Here is a 20697-nt window from a genome sequence, read left to right as displayed (position 1 = left end):
AAACATATGAAAACACTATTGTTGTTTGTAAAACAGATGAACCTAGAAAAAAACATATTAGATGAAAGTTTTCCTTGGAGAACAAATGTTGTCCATAATGCCCTCGAGGGTTTCTGAACGTTGAGTCTTGCTGATTGAGATACCAACACCTCATGCACTCTATTCTTCAACTGGAAACCACTACAACAAATATATGGAATGATATAGTTGTAATTTTATTTATATAATCTTCAAGACCAATAATATTTACAAAGGTTGAATTAAACCAAATAGACCCTAGGTCTGTGTTTATACTTTTATATATCTAGGAAAATATTTAGCAACTCTAGAAGAACTCACAATAATTATATGTTAATACAGGATCAATCCAAAGATGCTCACTGAATCTTTCTTTTATTTCTTGGTAAATTAAAAAAAAAAGCATTATTATTTAAAATAAACAAAATAAGATTAAACATAAACAAAAAAAATTAAAAAATAAAAGAAGCCACAGTGTCATACCTGATCTGAAGGAGATGTCCAACATTCTCCAGTTAAATCATGAACAAACAATACAACAATAGGTAGATAATTAGATACCATTTGAAACTTGAAAACTTGTATCATTACTAGATTTCAAATTACCTTCATTAGGGCATCAAGTTGTTTTGCACCTTTGTTTTTTCTCACGCTTAGCAGCATTAGCTTAGTAGCTTTTGGAAGGCACCAACTATATCAAGTGTCTCAGATGTTGTATCCTAACAATCAATAATATTAAATTAATATACATATCACAACTTTCTTTTGAAGCTTTACAATGTATTAGTCACAAGCACCTTTGTTTTGTTTTCATGCTTGGTTTGTGATGTCTTTAAATATCTTCCATTCACAACTTCATAGGTGGTTGTCTGCATCTGTTTACTGAAGCACAGGGGGTAAATTTTCATTCGAATATCAGAACAACGAACAACAAAATGAATTACTGATTATCAGAATATGTGATGTTAAACAAACATCTAAACATGTATCCATTTGAGTATGAATTAGATTATCAAAAGTTAGAGGCTTAGAGCTTGGATTAAAATAAATAAATAAATAAACGATTTGTTCAAAATGGAAAGACGAGAAAGGGACCTGCTTGCGTCTTTTGTGAAAGGAAACAACTTCGACTCTTGCTGCAGGCGGAGCTGCTTACGACGAAGAATAGATTAAACCGGATATTAAGAAACGATAAGTTGTTAATACCTAGTATTGAGTTTGGAAAAGTTCAAGAAAATAAGTTGTTGTTGATGTCGAGTTCGTACAGGTAAGGAAGCTTAGCTACGTTTGGAGAGATGGAGCCTAAGTTGATGGAGTTAGAGGCTGAGTTGCTGCAGGCGAAGTGTAGACGGCTAGATGGAGCAGCTACAGACGGGGGAGATGTGGTAAGAGGGCTGATACCGTCAGCATCGGTAATGCTAGAGAGTAGACAGAAGAACAACATAGTCGAGAGGAGACTCTGTTTTGCGATTTGCCATCTTTGCGATTAGGTTTAGGGCAAGTGGAAACGAATCAAACGATTGCTTGGAGGTGGAGAGGTGGACTTGCAGTTGTTGGGCTTCATTTACACTACAGTCCACAAAAGAAACTATTGGTAATCTGGGCTAATTAAACCTAGGTTTTAAATTTTATTAATTTTATATAAAAGTTAATATATAATATAATAAAATACACTTACACATAAAAGAATATATATATATATATATATATATATATATATATATATATATATCTTATGGTCTGGTCCGGTTTTTATACGGTTTGAAATCATAAAAACCGTAAGCCAAACCATTCATTACGGTTTGAAAAGTTCAATACTGCAAGCCAAACCGTAAATAAAAACGCAAACCGTAAAACCAAACCGATGACCAGTTTGGCCGGTTTCACGGTTTCAAACCGTACCGCGAACACCCCTAATGAATAGTAGTGATCAAAGCCATAAAACCATCATGATTATAAGTAAGAAGATTACAATGTATCCAAAACATTATTTGATTCAATACCGAATACATATGACAAAATAATTAACATGACGTCGTGACGCCCCATTCTCAAAACCTTTTTGATTACCTGTTTACTGATTTCCTGAGAATACAAATAGTTTTGTAAAAGTGTTAACAATTAAGTTGGTGTGTTTATAAGAGTTTTGTATGAGAAAAATCTGTAACTTCTCCTTGTAAAATGATAGAATGCGCTTTCATAAAATCTAATATTTTCTTTAAAAATGAGTTGTAAGTCTTAAACCCTAAGACCAAAAATGTAACTAGTGTTGTACTAGAAAATAGTATCATGTAGTTTTATTATTATATAAAACCATTTGAATGTATGTTAGCCCCGTAAACCAGATGTATTGTTAATACCCCATGTTAGTTATTACAACCATGCTAAGACTAGTTGGCCTGCTGCGACGTTCTTCTGGCGTCAAAATGTTAGACAATTGTCACCCCAGACCTGCCGGTCTAGTTGTAGCTAACAGCTTAGGTGCTGGATTGTCAGTCCCGTATAGATCTATACACAAGTGTCATGCTCTCTTACCGAGACTTTGGATATAATTAAAGACTATGTTTCACAAAATTGTATTAACGGGTTTACCTATGGTGTATTGAAAACCCTTTTGCATATGGAAGTATTACCTTTGCATAGTAGTTACATAGTGTAAAATAATTATACATTTAAATAACTATATGTCCGTCCAAAATGATAAAGTAGTGTTAATGACCCATAAACTATACCAGTTATAGTTTATTATAAATGTTTTGTTACGTCCATATATATATATATATATATATATATATATATATATATATATATATATATATATATATATATATATATATATATATATAACCAAATATATAAATACATATAAGTTAACATATCTACATGTGTCCCAAATAACGTATTTTGGTTTATATCCAAAAATGGTGTAAAAACTAGATTATAACCATTTTTGCTAGAACAACCATATTTTGTTCATAAAAATCCTAGTCTTTATAGCTTTGTGGTAATAGCTTTTTCTTAAGAACATATAACATGATTATATTTGTTTTTCTTAGTTTTGTACCTCAAACTAACATACCACAAATCAATTTTCTATTAACTAGTAATAACCATATTTCACGCAACTAGACTGGGCACCGGACGGTCGGGTGTCCTCAGCTCACTCAGGGGTTAGCCCAGGCTTCCGCTCCTGCTGCTTTGCGCGTTACTGATGGCCGACCGGGTAAGGCCGAGGCTCCGAGAGCTCGTGGGATAGCTTTCCAGCTAACTGCGGAGGAGGTCCGCGCAACACCTAATGTTGTTGCTGGTACGTAAAAAACAAGAGAGCAATATGTTTGACAATATCCCAGAATCCTCAAAACATAATCTTTAGCTGGTGTGTACAATCATGTCGGTGCCTTCCCGCGATCCTGAGATGTACCTGAGACACATTTCACACAAAACAATAAGCACAAAGCTTAGAGAGTTCCCAAAAATATCATACACAAATAATTAGCCTCTCATGGCTATATATCGATAAGGACCCTCCGGTCATGTATCTCAGTGAAGACCCTCCGGTCTCATAACTCGGGTTGGACCCTCCAGTCCAGTATCGCAGTGAAGACCCTCCGGTCTCACAACTCGGTTTGGACCCTCTGGTCCTAACTCAATAAGGCACAAAATAATATACAACATAAATCACAAAGACAGAATACGTAATATCACATAACTCACTAAGCACATAAGACCCTCCGGTCAATAACTCAGATAAGACCCTCCGGTCGCACAATAATTACCACTCAAGTAAGTATAGTGAGAAGACTCACCTCGTAAGCAAATCAAGTATGTCTCGTACTCAACAGTTGGTCACGACTCAGCCTACATATATCATAATCGTCCCTAATTAACAATTTATAACAACAACTCTAAAGATGTTAGGCCAACCCCCTTTACTAATTCTAGAAAAGGGTAAAATACCATTTTACCCCTCCATGGCCTCCAAAGTCCACAACTTGACCAAACCCTAAAAGTCAACATAAGTCAACGCTCAAGTCAACAGTTTATGTTGACCCAACTCGTCGAGTGCATCTATGCGACTCTTCGAGTTCCTTCTGTCCTCATAAAATTCGGGAAAATTCAACTCAACTCGCCGAGTTGTCTCACAAATTCGTCGATTTTACACCGCGTCCAGGATAACGGGGGAAACCTTAACCAACTTGTCGATTTGACTCACCAACTCGTCGAGTTCCTTCAGACCTTTCTCTAATTCAAATGCTTTTTAGCGAGACTAAATCCCCAAACTCTAGATCTAGCTTTCTAAGGATGAAACATCATGTAAAGCTGCAAGCTTTATGTCCATGTATGGCATCTAGGGCTAAGTTTGCCAAAATAAAGCTCAACAAATGGTTTAAGGCATGGAAGTTGGCCAAAGCTTGATAAAGATTAAATATTTAGGCCTAAGGGACCTAGTATTGTCCAGATCTGAAGTCTTATCTTCAAAGCATGCTCAAACAACTAAATGACTCAAAAAGAAGATAGAAATGGCCATAAACTCTCTAGTTGAGAGATCTATCAAATAAGTGGTCAGGGTAATTCCTTTTTACCTCCAAAGGGCTGCTACCACTGAATAAGTGTCGGATCCAAATATTCATTCTCGTTCCAGGCCCTCTACTCTTCAAGCTCCTTCAAATAATGCACCAAAACTCACACTCTTAGGCCCCGTTTGATAGTTTCTGACTAATAAAGTTCTGACTGGGAAAGTTCTGTTTGGGTAAGAAATCCTGAGTGAGTAAGAAACCATGTTGTTTGATTGTAGATCTGACTGAATGCGCTGACTACTAAAAATGACCATTTTACCCTGCCACAATTGATCACATACTACATATGAATATTTAACCCAAAAACAAAAGAGATTCTTCGATTTGCATAATATACAAAACAAATTATTCAAAAATATCATTTCCAACAAACACCAATTTGTTTCCGACATTCCACACATTAATTGGAATTATGCAAAATGGGGTAACAAATTCAAGAAATGATCTAATATCTGAACTAGAAATTTTGCATGAGAATTCAAAAAAACAAACAAAGTAGTTGTTGATTACATCACATACTTGATGATATCTTGGAAATAAAATAAGACTTGAACAAGAGCAGCCATGATCGATCATCAAATCACCATCTCTCACCCCTCATCTTCTTCACCCACCTTGACAACCACCTCTACAGCTAACCTTCAAGATACCAAATGTGATTACAAATAATTCAATGGTTACCATAGTTTTATATAATCAATGACAACATAATTTGAAACCTATCATACCTGATCAATATTTAATCATAACATCAATAAGTTTTGGAATTAATTATCAGATTTATACCAACTTTTAGGGCAGAATGATCTTTATTTATGAGACATATTGCTTAAATTCCGACTCTTATTGCTTATGATTATTGCAAAGGAACAAACATAACAAAACCTCCCATGGGACTTCAATTAAAAGATTACCTAGTCCTGAAATGTGATCATTCCAGTCGATCAAATATCTAAAAAGAAGTGAGACGCTTCTGTATTTCATCATTCAATTTGTAATTACACAATGAAAAAGAAACAACTGACATCATTATAAGCATTCAGATTTCAAAATTGTCGACAATTAACAACATCCCGCTACTTTGGTATAACAGAATTTTTCATATCATCTTAAGAGCAAAATCAATTGAACATCAAACATTGATTTAAGTGCAAAATCAATTGTTGACTGGAATGATCGCATTTCACAAAGGTATAAAATTTAGGTATGTATGAATATAAGAGCAAAATCAATTGAACATCAAACATTCAAGAGAAAAAAATCGAAACTTTTAGAGAAAGAATGGCAAAATCGGAACTTTTAAAGATAAAATCGGAACTTTAGACATAAAATTGGAAATTAATTGCAGAACGTACCTGATTAGATGAAGAAGGATCTTCGATCGGTGGCTAGAAGATGAAGGATGGGTCGACGATGGTTGTTGGTTACGGGAGAAAGAAAACAGCCGCTCGAAGAGAAGAAGAAAGGAGGCGCTGTAAGATACGTTAGGGCAACGGGTACAATTGAAATTCTTTTTCCCTTTCTCAGTCAGTCGGCTTCCAAGATCTTTCCTAATCAGATGTTTATTTCCGAGTCAGACGTGTAATATTTGTTTATCAAACAACATTAGCTGACCGAGTTAGCCAAAAAGGTCTGACTAGACTCAGTCAGACCAATATCAAACATGGCCTTAGCCTCACTCTCTCTCTCACAGTGGATGATAGCTCAATTAGGGTTTCTCTCAGGGGGGATAATGTGATGAGGGAGGCGGGGTAAAGGACTTAAGGTCCTTTAATTAGGGTGCAAACCCTGAAAATTAGGGTTTTCCCGCTCAGCTCCTACTCGTCGAGTTTGGTCCTCCAACTCATCGAGTTGACTCTAAAATCCACATGACTATCTTAGTCTCTACTCGACGAGTTGGGGCCTCCAACTCGTCGAGTTTCCCTATCAAAATGAATATAAAACAATTTAAATTTATACCTGGGAGTCGGGATGTTACAATTCTCCCCCACTTGTAACACCCATAAAAATCAAGCCAATTTAAAACTTTTTCAACCATTCAAAACCATTAAGTTATTACAAAGTGTTTTCAAAATAGTTTAAACATCAGAGTATCCCAGAAATCCAGATCATAAAAATGTGAGGAGGTGCACGATCATGCATTCGCCTTCCCGCGATCATCTAAAGTACTTGAAACAAAATCCAAAACTGTAAGCCTGAAGCTTAGTGAGTTCCCCCAAAATACCCGCACAACAAGTAACACATATATAATAACAACATACTATGGGCCCATTCAACCATCGGGTTGGAATGCCCTAGGCCCTCAACCATTGGGTTGGAATGCCAAAATATTATGGGTCCAGTCATCCTCGGAATGGTATACCCTCGGCCCAAAACCATCGGGTTGGAATGCCCACATATTACGAGTCCAATCATCCTCGGGATGGAATATTCACGGCCCACAACCATCGAGATGGAATGCCCTAGTCTATTGGCTCTCGCACAAAGCAGATAAGCCTCAACCACCAATCAAACATGTGCACATATATCAAATAATCACATAACATTCTATAGACAAACAAACCGATCTAACAGATCATAACAACATAATAACATCCTATCTACCAGGATACTGATCTAACAGAGATCATAATAACATAATATCTTCATATCTATCAGGATACTGATCTAACAGATCATAATAACATAATAACATCCTATCTACTAGGATACTAATCTAACAGATCATATGATACTCGAGCATATAACATATCAGGATAATAATCCAAAAGGGTCGGCCTGGGTGCCTTAGACCCTTGAGTATAGTGAGGAAGACTCACCTCACAAGTAGCTCGGGATGATAATGTCAACTCTCTAAATACAGCTCCACACTCAATAACCTACATCCACTAGTGATCCACTTCTATAAATTTCTAATTTACTAAAATACCCCCAAAAGTCAAACTGGTCAACCCTTGGTCAAAGTCAAAGTCAATGGTCAAGGTCAACAGTCCATGTTTACCCAACTCGTCGAGTGTAGCCCACTGACTCGTTGAGTTCTTCCAGAACTAGAGAAATCGTGAAAACCCTAGTTGACTCGCCGAGTTTCTAGACCACTCGTCGAGTCCATGTGATGTCCAAATGTTGAGAAAACCTTAACTAACTCATCGATTCATCTCAGTGACTCGCCGAGTCCATGCAGAAACCAAAAATGACCAATCTTCATATGACTCTTCGAGTTGACCCTGCAACTCGTCGAGTCCCTTCAGTCTATTTCTCATTCAGACGTTTTTAAGCTACCCCAAAGCTCCAAATTGTAGATATAGCTTCCTAAGGTGAAGTTATCACGTAAAGTTACAAAATTTACATGCATGCAAGGTTTTAAAGGCCAAGAACAAGCTAAAGAAGAAGTTTTAGGTAAGAAGAAGACCATAACTTGCTAAAGACTAGAACTTTACGACTATAAGGGGCTAGAGGAGTCCAGATCTGAAGTTACAATTTCAGATCATGCCCAAAACCAAAAATAAGTCCACAACAAACTAGAAATAGCCCTAAACCTTTGCATGAAGAGATCTAGCTAGAGAGAAGTCAAGGTAACAACTTGTTACCTTCAAGATGATGCTGAAATGAAGTAGAAATCAGATCCATAAGCTTCTCCTTGCTCCAAGCTCCTTAGACTTCAAGCTATGTTCACAAAATCCACCTTCCAAGCTTCTTCACACACAAAAATGGAGAGTAGATGCGATTAGGGTTTTCTGAGCTCAAGGGAGACGGTAAGGGAGGCTAATGACCCTTTAAATAGGGTGTAAAACCCTGAAAATTAGGGTTTCATTTTCCATTTCCTACTCGTCGAGTAGACCTCTTAAATCACACGGCCTGATCCGCTTCTACACGATGAGTTGGTGCATCCAACTCGTCGAGTAGGTCTAAGAATGTGAATATAAGCTTTAATTTTTATACCTGGGAGTCGGCGTGTTAGACCATTAGAATTAGACTTTGCCCTCAAAGTCATTTTTTGGAAACAACTCTGGTTCTGCTCACGCATCTCGGACTCCAGCTCCCAAGTCCACTTGGATCCCCTCCGATGCTGCCACTGAACCTGAACCAATAATACCTCTTTATTCCTCAAGACTTTCACCTTCTTATCCAAAATTGCTACTGGCTTCTCAATGTAGTTCAGGCAATCATCAACCTTAATTTCCTCTAAAGGGACCACTGTCGTCTCGTTGACTACACACTTCCTCAGCTGGGATACATGGAAGGTGTTATGGATCTGACTTAACTCCGCAGGAAGATCTAACCGATAAGCAACCTTACCTACTCGAGCAATCACTCTGAATGGGCCAATGTATCTAGGGCCCAGCTTGCCCCGATTCCTGAATCAGATCATCTCTTTCCATGGGGATACCTTCAGGAGGACAAAATCGCCGACCTGGAACTCTAGCTCGGAACGTCTCCAGTCTACGTAACTCTTCTAACGAATCTGGGCCGTCAGTAACCTCTGTCTGACCTGCTGGATTTGCTCTATCGTATTGAGCACTATCTGAGTTCTCCCCATCACTCTCTTCCCAGCCTCCCCCCAACAGATGGGAGTCCGGAATCTCCTCACGTATAAAAGCTCAAAGGGAGGCATACCGATACTGGAGTAATGGTTGTTGTTGTATGAAGACTCAGCCAAGGGCAAATAAGTGTCCCAACTCCCACCAAAATCCATAACACACACGCGTAACATGTCCTCGAGCGTCTGAATCGTCCGCTCACTCTACCCGTTTGTCTGTGGGTGGTATGCGGTGCTGAAATGTAGCCGAGTGCCCAACTCCTCATGAAATTTCTTCCAGAACCTAGAAGTAAAATGTGCATCATGATCTGACAGTATCGATGTTGGCACCCCATGTCGTGCCACCACCTCTCGAACGTAGACCTTGGCCAATTTCTCTGTGGAAGAGCTCTCACTTATAGCCAGGAAGTGAGCACTCTTCGTCAACCGATCTACAATCACCCATATTGCATCGACACCTCGCATAGTCCTCGGTAACTTGGTAATAAAATCCATGGAGATATGTTCCCATTTCCACATGGGAATCTCCAAAGGCTGTAACTGGCTAAGAGGACGCTAGTGCTCTGCCTTGACCTGACGACACATCAAGCATCTCTCAATTACCCATGCCACATATCTCTTCATACAGGGCAACCAATAATCCTTTTTCAAATCCAAATACATCTTGGTGGCCCCAAGATGGATTGATAATCTCGACCTATGGGCCTCCTCCATCAAAATTCGTTGAGCTCCACCCGAATATGGAACCTATATCCGCCCACGGAAGGTCATAAGCCCCCGACTATCAATCTCAAACTCATAAATCTACCTAATCACCCGCTCTCTCTTACGGTTCTCTGGTCTCATAGCCACCACTTGGGCCTCTCGGATGGTATCTAAGACTGGAGTCATCACCGTTATCCTTATGCACACATCTCAGATCGGAGCACTCGCTGCCGTACGATTCACGGCATCAGCTACCATGTTAGTCTTGCCAGGGTGATACAAAATCTCACAGTCCTAGTCTTTCACTACATCCATCCACATCCTTTGTCTTATATTTAGGTTGATATGATCCATAAGGTACTTTAGGCTCTTATGGTCTGTGTATATGGTACATCGGACACCATAGAGATAGTGGCGCCAAATCTTGAGGGTGAATACCACCGTCCCCAACTCCAAATCAAGGGTGGGATACCTCATCTCATGAGGCTTCAACTGCCTCGACGCATATGCTATCACATGCCCCCTCTGCATCAACATGGCACCCATACCTGATATGGATGCATCACAGTAGACTAAAAAGTCCTCTACTCGTTCCGGAAGAGCTAACATTGGAGCTTCGCACAATCTCTAGTGAAGAGTCTCGAATGATGCCTACTGTTCAGGCCCACGAGTAAAGATAACGCCCTTTAGGTCAACTTGGTGAGAGGAACGACGATCTTGGAGAAATATCTGATAAACCTCCAATAGTAGCCTTCTAGGTCGAGAAAACTCCTGATCTCGGATGGGGATTGCGGCACCTCCCATCGCATAACTATCTCAATCTTGGCCGGGTCGACCAAAATCCCACTCTGGTTAACGAGGTGTCCCAAAAACTGGACATCTCTTAACCAGAAATCACACTTGGAGAATTTGGCATAAAGCCTTTCCATCCTCAACACTCCAAGAATCCCCCACAGGTGCTCCTCATGTTGTTCCCTAGACCTCGAGTACACCAAAATATCATCGATGAACATGATCACTGACCGATCCAACATGGGCCTACACACCCGGTTCATGAGGTCCCTGAACGATGTCGATGCATTGGTGAGCCCGGAAGGCATCACCACAAACTCGTAATGCCTATAATGAGTCCGAAAGGCTGTCTTCTGGATATCCTTCTCGCAGAATCTCATCTGATGATACCTCGATCTCAAATCAATCTTGGAAAACCAAGACGCCCCCTGCAAATGATCAAACAAATCATCGATCCTCGGTAGTGGATAACGGTTCTTGACCATTAACTTGTTCAACTCCTGGTAGTCGATGCACATCCGGTGTGAACCATCTTTTTTCTTGACAAAAAGGATCGATGCTCCTCATGGCGAGCTACTCGGTCTAATGAATCCCTTCCCTAGCAGCTCCTGGAGCTGCGAGAATAACTCCTGCTTCTCAGGTGGCGCAAGGCGATAAGGTGTCTTGGCAATAGGCACCGCCCTCGGAATCAGATCGATCCGAAACTCCACCTGTCTCTCAGGAGGCACACCTGACAATTCCTTGGGGAAAACATTCGGGAACTCACATACTATGGGAACATCAGAAACAGAACTCAGCCTCTTAGTGGCAACCCATGTATCCATCACATATGCTAAAAAGCCCACACATCCCTACTGTAGACTCTGCCTTAGCCTGGCGGCAAAGCAGAGAGCTGATCCCGATCTACTTCCCTAGCCATAAACAGTAAGTACTCCCCCACTAGGATCTCGTATGGTCACCATCTGACGCTCACAGTCAATCACGGCTCCAAACTGACTCAACCAATCCATGCCCACTATGACACAGGCATCACCCAACGCTATCGACACCAGATCTATCGGAAACTCAACATCGAAAATCTCTAAAATATATCCCTGGTATACATCAGTGGCAAAAACCGTGTGCTTATCGGCTATAGAAACCCTCAGTGGTCGACTCAACACCTCGCGTCTAACACTAATGTGATGACTAAAGGATAAAGACACGAAAGATCAACACGCACCCGAGTCAAATAACACCAAGGAAGGCACAAAATTCACAAGAAAAGTACCTATATGAAACACAATATAAGTATAAACAAATCTCAAAATAACATGGATAAGGAGATATGTACCAGCAACAACGTTAGGTGTTGCGCAGACCTCCTCAACAACTCGTTTGGATGGATCGGTTTGATCCGATCCAATCAAGCGAGTCCAAATTGATTTCGGTTTTCAAAACATGGATCCGAATAGTCCAAACTAAATTTAAATCCGATCCGATTCGATCAAATTACAATTTGGTTGGATCGGTTTTTATAATTCGGTTTTCAAAAACCAAAAACATTTCAAAACGACATATAATTATAATATTACCTAATTTTACACAAGAAGTGAAAAAAATTATTTAGTTGTGATTTGAAATTTATAAACAACTACTAAGCAAATATATTGTAGCTCAATATTTTATAGATAGAAAAACTTTTGAGAGATAATACATTTTGATGTTTTTTATCGGGTGAAATGTTTTGAACCTATATGAAAAAATAAATTACAAAAGTAATAGATAACTGTAGATATATATTATAAATAAATAAATAATAAATGTTTATTCGGTTTTTTTGGACTATTCGGTTCTTATTTTATTAACCAAAACCAATCCGAAATCCAAAATAATAATTCGGTTTTGTTGAAAACCAATCCAAAAATCCGAATAACCGAACCAAATAGTCCAATCCAAATTGTCCAATTGGACAATTCGGTTTTATCCAAATAGTGAACAGCCCTAAGTTGGAATGCTCTCCCACGAGCTCTCGGAGCCTCGGCCTTCCTCGACCAGCCATCAGTAATGCACAAAGGAACAGAAGTGGAAGCCTGGGCTGATCCCTGAGTGAGCTGAGGACACTCGGCCTTCCGGTACCCAGTCTGGTTGAAATGAAAGCAAACCGAAAATCCCTTGGGGTAGTCCTTCGCCATATGCCCCTCCTTGCCACATTTGTTGTAAATCCCTGCTCGGAAAGATCCCACATGACTCTTGCCGTACTTGCCACAAATGCGCCCTTTTGGCCTCCTACTCTCGTCTCAGCGAGCTTAGCCCGCTTGGTCGCCGGCTGCATTTGTACTAGTCTCCTGTCCCTCCCCTGAGGCTCTCCCTCCTCCCTGGTCTGAATCTCCATCTCAATCTCTCTCCTCCTGGCATTGGTTTGTTACTCAACCAATGTACGATATGATAAGTTCGCCATGAACTCCCGAATATCTCTCCTCAAAATTCTCAAGTACCAGCTCACACGTGCCTGCTCCGTAGACACGTGCTTAGGGCACAACAACTCCCTCTCATGGAACATCCTCGTAATCCCTGTCACTATTTCTATCTTCTTCTTGAGAGACAGAAACTCCTGGGCCAAGCGTTCTCTCTCTACCCGGGGAGCGTACTCATCTCTGAAAAACTGGGACTACAAGAGTAAAATCAGTTGTCACAAACTTCCACCAGTCCTTCGCTCCCAAGCGAAGCTGGTTCAGTGCAAACTGAACTCGCAAGTGCTCGACGCATGAACACGTATAGAAACATCCCTCAATGTTGGAGATCCATCTCATATAAAAAATCGAGTCCTGGGTCCCGTCAAACTCTGGTGGTTTCGTGTTGCTGAACTCACGAAACAACAACAAGTCACCCCCTAGTGGCCTCGCAGCTGCCAGGACTGCGGTGGCTGCAGCAGCAGCAACCTCTATGACAGCGGCATAACGCTTGTCAAAAGTCTCAATCAACGTGGTCTTAATATACCCGAACATCTCTGGAATGGTCTCCTTGATAGCTGTAGCCACCTCCTTAGCAATGATACTACGGATCTCCTCGTCACTAGTACCACCACCCCCGGGGTTGTTGCGGGTAATCACCATAGTCACTCTAAAACACAAAAACAAAAATCATCAGGTACTGGCTATGCGCACACTCAATTACCCACCCCTAAATTCTCCTTAGCATCATAAGATTCTTACTTAGGTCGCATATAGATCCGGTGGTTTCAGTAGTACGGGCCCAATACTACCTTCTACACCAACCCATAGTCGCCCCAAGTCCTCCTCCTAGGATCCTAATTCACAAGTACTCTATCCCTCACGAATATCAAACTAGTCTCTCAGTAGATTCCTTAAATGCACATCTAGGTATCTCTCTCATATTACTCCTCGACTCAAAACTCTCTCAAATAGATTCCTGCCATGTACCCCTACTCAGCACACACTCAGAGAAAATAGCAGCTAATATCAATCAATAACATTCCCCTAGGCTAAAGCATCATGAATCAAGCAACTTTAGCTCTAAATTCCTGAAATACCTATCATATCATCTAACATGCAGCTCTAATATTTCATAAGTATCTCATCTCATAATATAAAAATGTAAGGGTATTTTGGGAAAATCACTGTTCGGGCTCTGGTTGATTGTACACACTGCTTCATCTAGTTTCCTCTTAAAAAATTTTACTCATTTAGAAAATCATTTTCTTTTAGAAAAGTTCCTCAAATCCTCAGTTTGAATCCAGACATACCCGAGGGTACATCCGAATCCCTCAAACCAAGGCTCTGATACCAACTTGAAACACTTTGAAATTTTCAAGTAATTTTTTTTCATTTTTATAACCACACAAAACACAACTTCATATTTCTCAAACCCAAATTATAAGTTGTCCAAAACACAAGACAACAAAATGTTTGACAATATCCCAGAATCCTCAAAACATAATCTCTAGCCGGTGCCTTTCCGTGATCCTGAGATGTACCTGAAACACATTTCACACAACACTATAAGCACAAAGCTTAGTGAGTCCCCTAAAATACCATACATAAATAATTAGCCTCTCATGGATATATCTCGATAAGGACCCTCCGTTCATGTGTCTCAGTGAAGACCCTTCGGTCTCACAACTCGGGTTCGACCCTCCAGTCCAGTATCTCAGTGAAGACCCTCCGGTCTCACAACTCGGTTTGGACCCTCTGGTCCTAACTCAATAAGGCACAAAATAATATACAACATAAATCACAAAGACAGAATATGTAATATCACATAACTCACTAAGCACATAAGACCCTCTGGTCAAAAACTCGGATAAGACCCTCTGGTCGCACAATAATTACCACTCAGGTAAGTATAGTGAGAAGACTCACCTCGTAAGCAAAGCAAGTATGTCTTGTACTCAACATTCGGTCACGACTCCTCCTACATATATCATAATCATCCCTAATTAACAATTTATAACAACTCTAAAGATGTTAACCTAAACCCCTTTACTAATTCTCAAAAAGGGTAAAAGACCATTTTACCCCTCCGTGGCCTCCAAAGTCCACAACTTGACCAAACCCTAAAAGTCAACGGAAGTCAACGCTCAAGTCAACAGTCATGTTGACCCAACTTTTCGAGTGCATTTATGCGGCTCGTCGAGTTCCTTTTATTCTCATAAAATTCGGGAAAGTTCAACTCAACTCTCCGATTTGTCTCACCAACTTGTCGAGTTTACACCGCGTCCAAGATAACATGGGAAACCCTAACGAACTCGTCGAGTTCCTTCAGACCTTTCTCTCATTCAGATGCTTTTTAGCGAGACTAAAGCCCCAAACTCTAAATCTAGCCTTCTAAGGTTGAAACTGAAGGGTTTTGAGCATTCTAACACTCCTATGGTGTACATGCAGTCCTAGAAACCTTGGATCTATTTTTTACTATAATACATGCAAATTTGTTTTTCCAAGGTTCTTAACCTAACTAGCATGGCATGGGGAACATTTAAAAAAATAATAAGCTAGTAGAGTTACATACCTTTTAGTAGTGGTTGATTGCTTGGAGTTTGAGAGCCTAGCACCAATAATGTGGATGCCTCAAATGGAAGTCACAAATCACCACAAACCTTGGAAACTTGAGAGAATTGTAGAAACTCTTCTTGAAATCCGCACACCCTTGTTCTCACAAGAAAACTAGTTCCATTTCAAGTGCCAAGGGCTCCTTTATATAGTGTGGTGGATTAGGGTTACATCCATGTAAACCCTATTACCCATAACCTTTCATTTCCATGATATCCATAGGTTAATGCTCCATGGACTATCCATGGACTTACCATGTAAGCCAAGCCCATTCTAAATAAGCACTTAGCCCACACTATATAAATACAAGAGTCCATATTTAATTAGTCACAATTTTGATCACCAAATTAATTCTAAATTAATTTTAGATCAATACTAATTAAATAATATGATTTCTTATTAATATATTAGAACTTATAATATATTAATAAATCATAACTTATACCATTCTCAAAAGATTATCCATATAAATTGCTCGGGTGAAGTGCAACCCAAATGCACCATGTCAGGTCGGGTCAAGTACATCTCAAATATAATTATGGAATTAGACACCTTATCCAACATAAACACTACGTAATGCTGCAAACTTTATGTCCATGCATGGCATCTAGGGCTAAGTTTGCCAAAACAAAGCTCAACAAAGGGTTTAAGGCATGGAAGTTAGCCAAAGCTTGATAAAGATTAAATCTTTAGGCCTAAGGGACCTAGTATTGTACAGTCACACCGCCAAACCAAGGATGGCGAAAACGTCCGGCGGTGGAGGAATTTATGTATAGTATCACAAAAACGAGTATAATAGTGCTCAAAGTAAATACAACCAATCATAAATATAATCAGAAAAGAATTACATGGTTTCAAGTATTACATATTTCAATGATTGATCACAACATGATATAAAAATAGTTGCTCAACGCCGTAGCGTTCCATCCTCAAAAGCTTGTGGTTACTTGGTTTCGTTGACTTCCTGAGAATACAAGTAGTTTTGAAAAGTGTCAACAATTAAGTTGGTGAGTTCATAAGCTTTTAGATAAAGAGTTTGGAAACCGTTCTTTGTAATGTGTTGTGTGTTACCAAGAAAAATCCAATATTTTCCTTTTAAGTGTTATGTGGTCCTAAATCCCAGGACAGAGAATAAACAAGTATTTTCCATACTTAAAGATATAAAAGTGGGTTTAAATCGGCATAAAACCCTTTTTTATTTGAGGAAAAACCTCGTAATGAATGATGTGTAGTCTTAAATACCAAGACTGAAAGTGTACAGTAATATCCGTACTTATTGATATAGAAAGTGATTTTAAATTGACATAAAACCCCTTTTGATTTATAAAAATTCCCGTAAAGTTTATGAGTTGTTAACTTCCTATGTGAGTCGCTATAACCATACTATGACTGAATGAACCTGCCACGACGTTTCTCAGGCGTCGAAAACTGATATGACACTTGTCACCCGTAGACCTGTAGGTCCTATTGTAGCTATCGGCAAGGTGTGGGGTGTCAAACCCAATATAGATCTATACACAACTATCACTTTCTCCCTACAAGAGACTCTGGTTATAACTACTACGAATTTTAACCCGTACTCTAGGAGTACTGAGAGGAATATCTCACAATTTAAGTTAACAAGTTTACGTGTGGTGTGCGTGAGTGTAAAACCTTTTTCTGTGGGAATAAAACCTTCCAAAATGTGTTTGTTGTGTTAATAGAAACATAAACCATACCTATTATAGTTTATCAAAACGTTCAAATGTAATAGTTATAACTTTGTTTATTATGGTTAACTACTGTATTTGTGAAGGTAAAAACCCTTTTGTTTACCGATATGTATATATACCTTTTTCTAAAGTGAAGCAACATGCAATATAACAACTAGTTAATTACCATACTTTTGTAGGTAAAAATCCATTTGTTTTCTGATGTATGACTATATACTAAGACAAAATGTCGTCTATTTGCAAAAACATATATTCACATAATGATATACACCTTGCTCAACATGTTACAAGGTGAAATGAAATTGATAGCATTTTTCTGTTGTTAACATTTTCTTTCACTGTTCTTATAAAATTTATAGAAAAATCAGCAAAGGTCCAAATCAAAATCCATAAATTCTGAGAGTTTGAGAAATGAGTCTAGTTTGTTCATAAATTTTATTATAATTGTTAATGACCTCCAACTTGTGTGAAAAAGTCCATAATCACAGACTGGTCCGGATTTGCTCTTGAGATGATAGTCAGTTTTGTAAAAATCACCATACATTGTAGAAAAATCGTATGGAGGTGTGCAAGTAGTCACTTTAAAGGTTTAAACCTGCACTACTTGCACCTAATACAGTTTTGAAAACTAAAATGTTTAAGTTGTCCAAAACAGTCCGTGAATGGAGTTAAACTTTTCTAATGAAAGCTGTTGGATGAGTTTAGTTATGTTCTTGGTGTTTTAACTTGTATTCCCCCCCCCCCCTTAAAACTTAAGAAAAAAATGAAAAGATAGGGGTATGAACTCACCTTGAGTGATTTCAATAGATGGATGATGGAGAAAAGAAATGTTCAACTCAAGAACACTTGAGAGGTGCTTGAAGATTTGAAGATCTAACACAAATATGACGATGTTTGTGTAAGCAATCTATGATTTGGATGAAAGATAGTAGAATATCTAAGTGTAGGAGGAAGATACTTACCAAATGTAGAAGAAAAGCTTGGAAACAAGTCTTGAATCTCGAAATCTTAGAGAGAGGGAGTGAGAGAAAATGAAGTTGTCACTTGGTGGAAAAATGGAGTAATGTGAGGAGAGAGGAGGGTTTTCCAGCTTTTGTTCAACATTATGGCTGAAAAAGAGTGGGAAAAGGACAATGATTGACTAGGTATGGGTGGATAGTGACTAGGGGTTGTACTATGAAGGTATGGGGAGGTTTCTTGTGTCATACACTAAGGCAAAGTCAACAATCCACCCATAAATCTTACCTACTAGATTTTATTCTTAGGCTAGGATTTTACCCCAAAATATAATTAAAATATGAATATTTGGGGTTTATTATGTTAAAATACGAGTTTGGGTGAAAATCCCGCGTTAAAATCTTGAAAAACGGGCTCAAAACGCTAAAAATATTGAAAACCGGGCAAAAACTGCCAAATTCCGAAATTTGGGCCGAGGATGTGAAGGTTCGGCTCCTTAAGAGGTTGGAACCGAGAGCAGGAGAAGAAACCGAGAGAGGAGGGTTCGGCTGCGCGGGTCGCCTCTCGGACCGAAGGTGAGGCTCGGATGAATGGGAACCGAGAGGTCTCGCAGACATGCTCATCAGAAGGGACCGAGAGTCAGGTCCTCGGACCGAAGGTCAAGCCTTCTAGGGCCGAAGGTGGGAAGGGCAGAGTCTCGGTTCAAAATGATCAGGGGACCGAAATAGACCGAGTGCTCGGTCCATTTCGGTTGAGAGGGTTTCGGTTCTCAGGAGGTTCGGCTCTAAGAGGTTCGGTTCCTAAGAGGAGTTTCGGCCCCTATGAGGGGTTTCGGCTCCTTAAGGCCATTTTTCGCATAGACTTCCGTTTTCGAGCAGTTTTCGACTAAATTAAGAGTCGGGATGCCCTGAGTGATTTTAAGAAGTTGAGAGAGATTTGGGAGAGATTTCACATACTTGGAGAGATTTCTCATACAGAGAGAGATTTGGGAGAGATTTCACATACTTGGAGAGATTTCTCATACAGAGAGAGATTTGGGAGAGATTTCACATTCTTGGAGAGATTTCTCATACAGAAAGAGATTTAGGAGTGATTTCACATACTTAGAGATATTTGGGAGAGATTTCACATACTTAGAGAGATTTCATATACTTAGAGAGATTTGGGAGAGATTTCACATACTTGGAGAGATTTCTCATACAGAGAGAGATTTAGGAGAGATTTCACATTCTTGGAGAGATTTCACATACTTAGAGAGATTTGGGAGAGATTTCACATACTTAGAGAGATTTGGGAGAGATTTCACATACTTGGAGAGATTTCTCATACAGAGAGAGATTTGGGAGAGATTTAACATTCTTGGAGAGATTTCTCATACAGAGAGAGATTTGGGAGAGATTTCACATACTTAGAGAGATTTCTAAATAGAGAGAGGTAGAGTGAAAACGATTGTGAGAGGTTTTCATGTGTGACTTTGGTGAGTGTCCGGCTTCGTAATGCAAGGTCCGTAAACCCCGTTAAGTCTTGTTATGACTGTCATATTCCCCCGGGGGTTACAGAATAATGTTTTATCGAGTAGTTTCATCACTTGCCCTGATTAGGGTTTAGAGTTCCTGTACACATGAAAATTCTAAGTGATACTTTAAATTAAGAGTGCGATATCTTTAATAAGGAACATAATGAAAACCCTAGCATATAAGGGTTAGATGAGTTGACCGGTTTGACATGTTGACTTTAGTTGACTTTGACTCGACTGGAATTTGACGGTTGTCACATCATCCCCCCGTTAGAGGGAATTACGTCCCGAAATTAGCACTTTGACCGGGACTTCAAGAATTTAGAGAAAAGATGGGGGAAACTTTTCGTAGTACAAGAAATTGGTATGGCGGGGACCAAATTCGTCTGATGTTAAATGACGACCTTGGAATTTCTTATTGCAAGTTGAGCTAAGTCGATTTAAAGGAGTTATTGTTTTGAAATGATAGTGTATTCTATGTGTGTCTTTATGCTCTCCACTACAAAGTGGAGACTCTCATTCATTTCGATTTCGCCAAGTGGTAAGTGGGCATTCCCACGCTTTACCGAAGTTAATCACCCAAGCTATTAACATGTCGCCCGAGGTTTGTACAGTCCCTTTTGTTCTGCCCGTTGGTTTGCTGTTGGTAGGCCATACTCAAGTCTAACCTAGTTCCCTGTAAGGGTTTCCAGGGTCGCGAAATGAATCTACTATCTCTGTTAAAGATAACAGATATTAACAGACCCCGTGGTCGCATAATATCTTTGATGTACATTCCAGTCGATTCCTCCATCCTGTCGATTTCTTTGATTAATAGGAAGTGTGCGGATTCGGC

Source organism: Lactuca serriola, chromosome 3, assembly GCF_051521515.1.
Source record: "Lactuca serriola cultivar US96UC23 chromosome 3, Lser_US96UC23_V15, whole genome shotgun sequence".
NCBI lineage: Eukaryota > Viridiplantae > Streptophyta > Magnoliopsida > Asterales > Asteraceae > Lactuca > Lactuca serriola.
The sequence above is the reverse complement of the archived record's forward strand: the minus strand, read 5'-3'. Positions refer to the sequence as shown.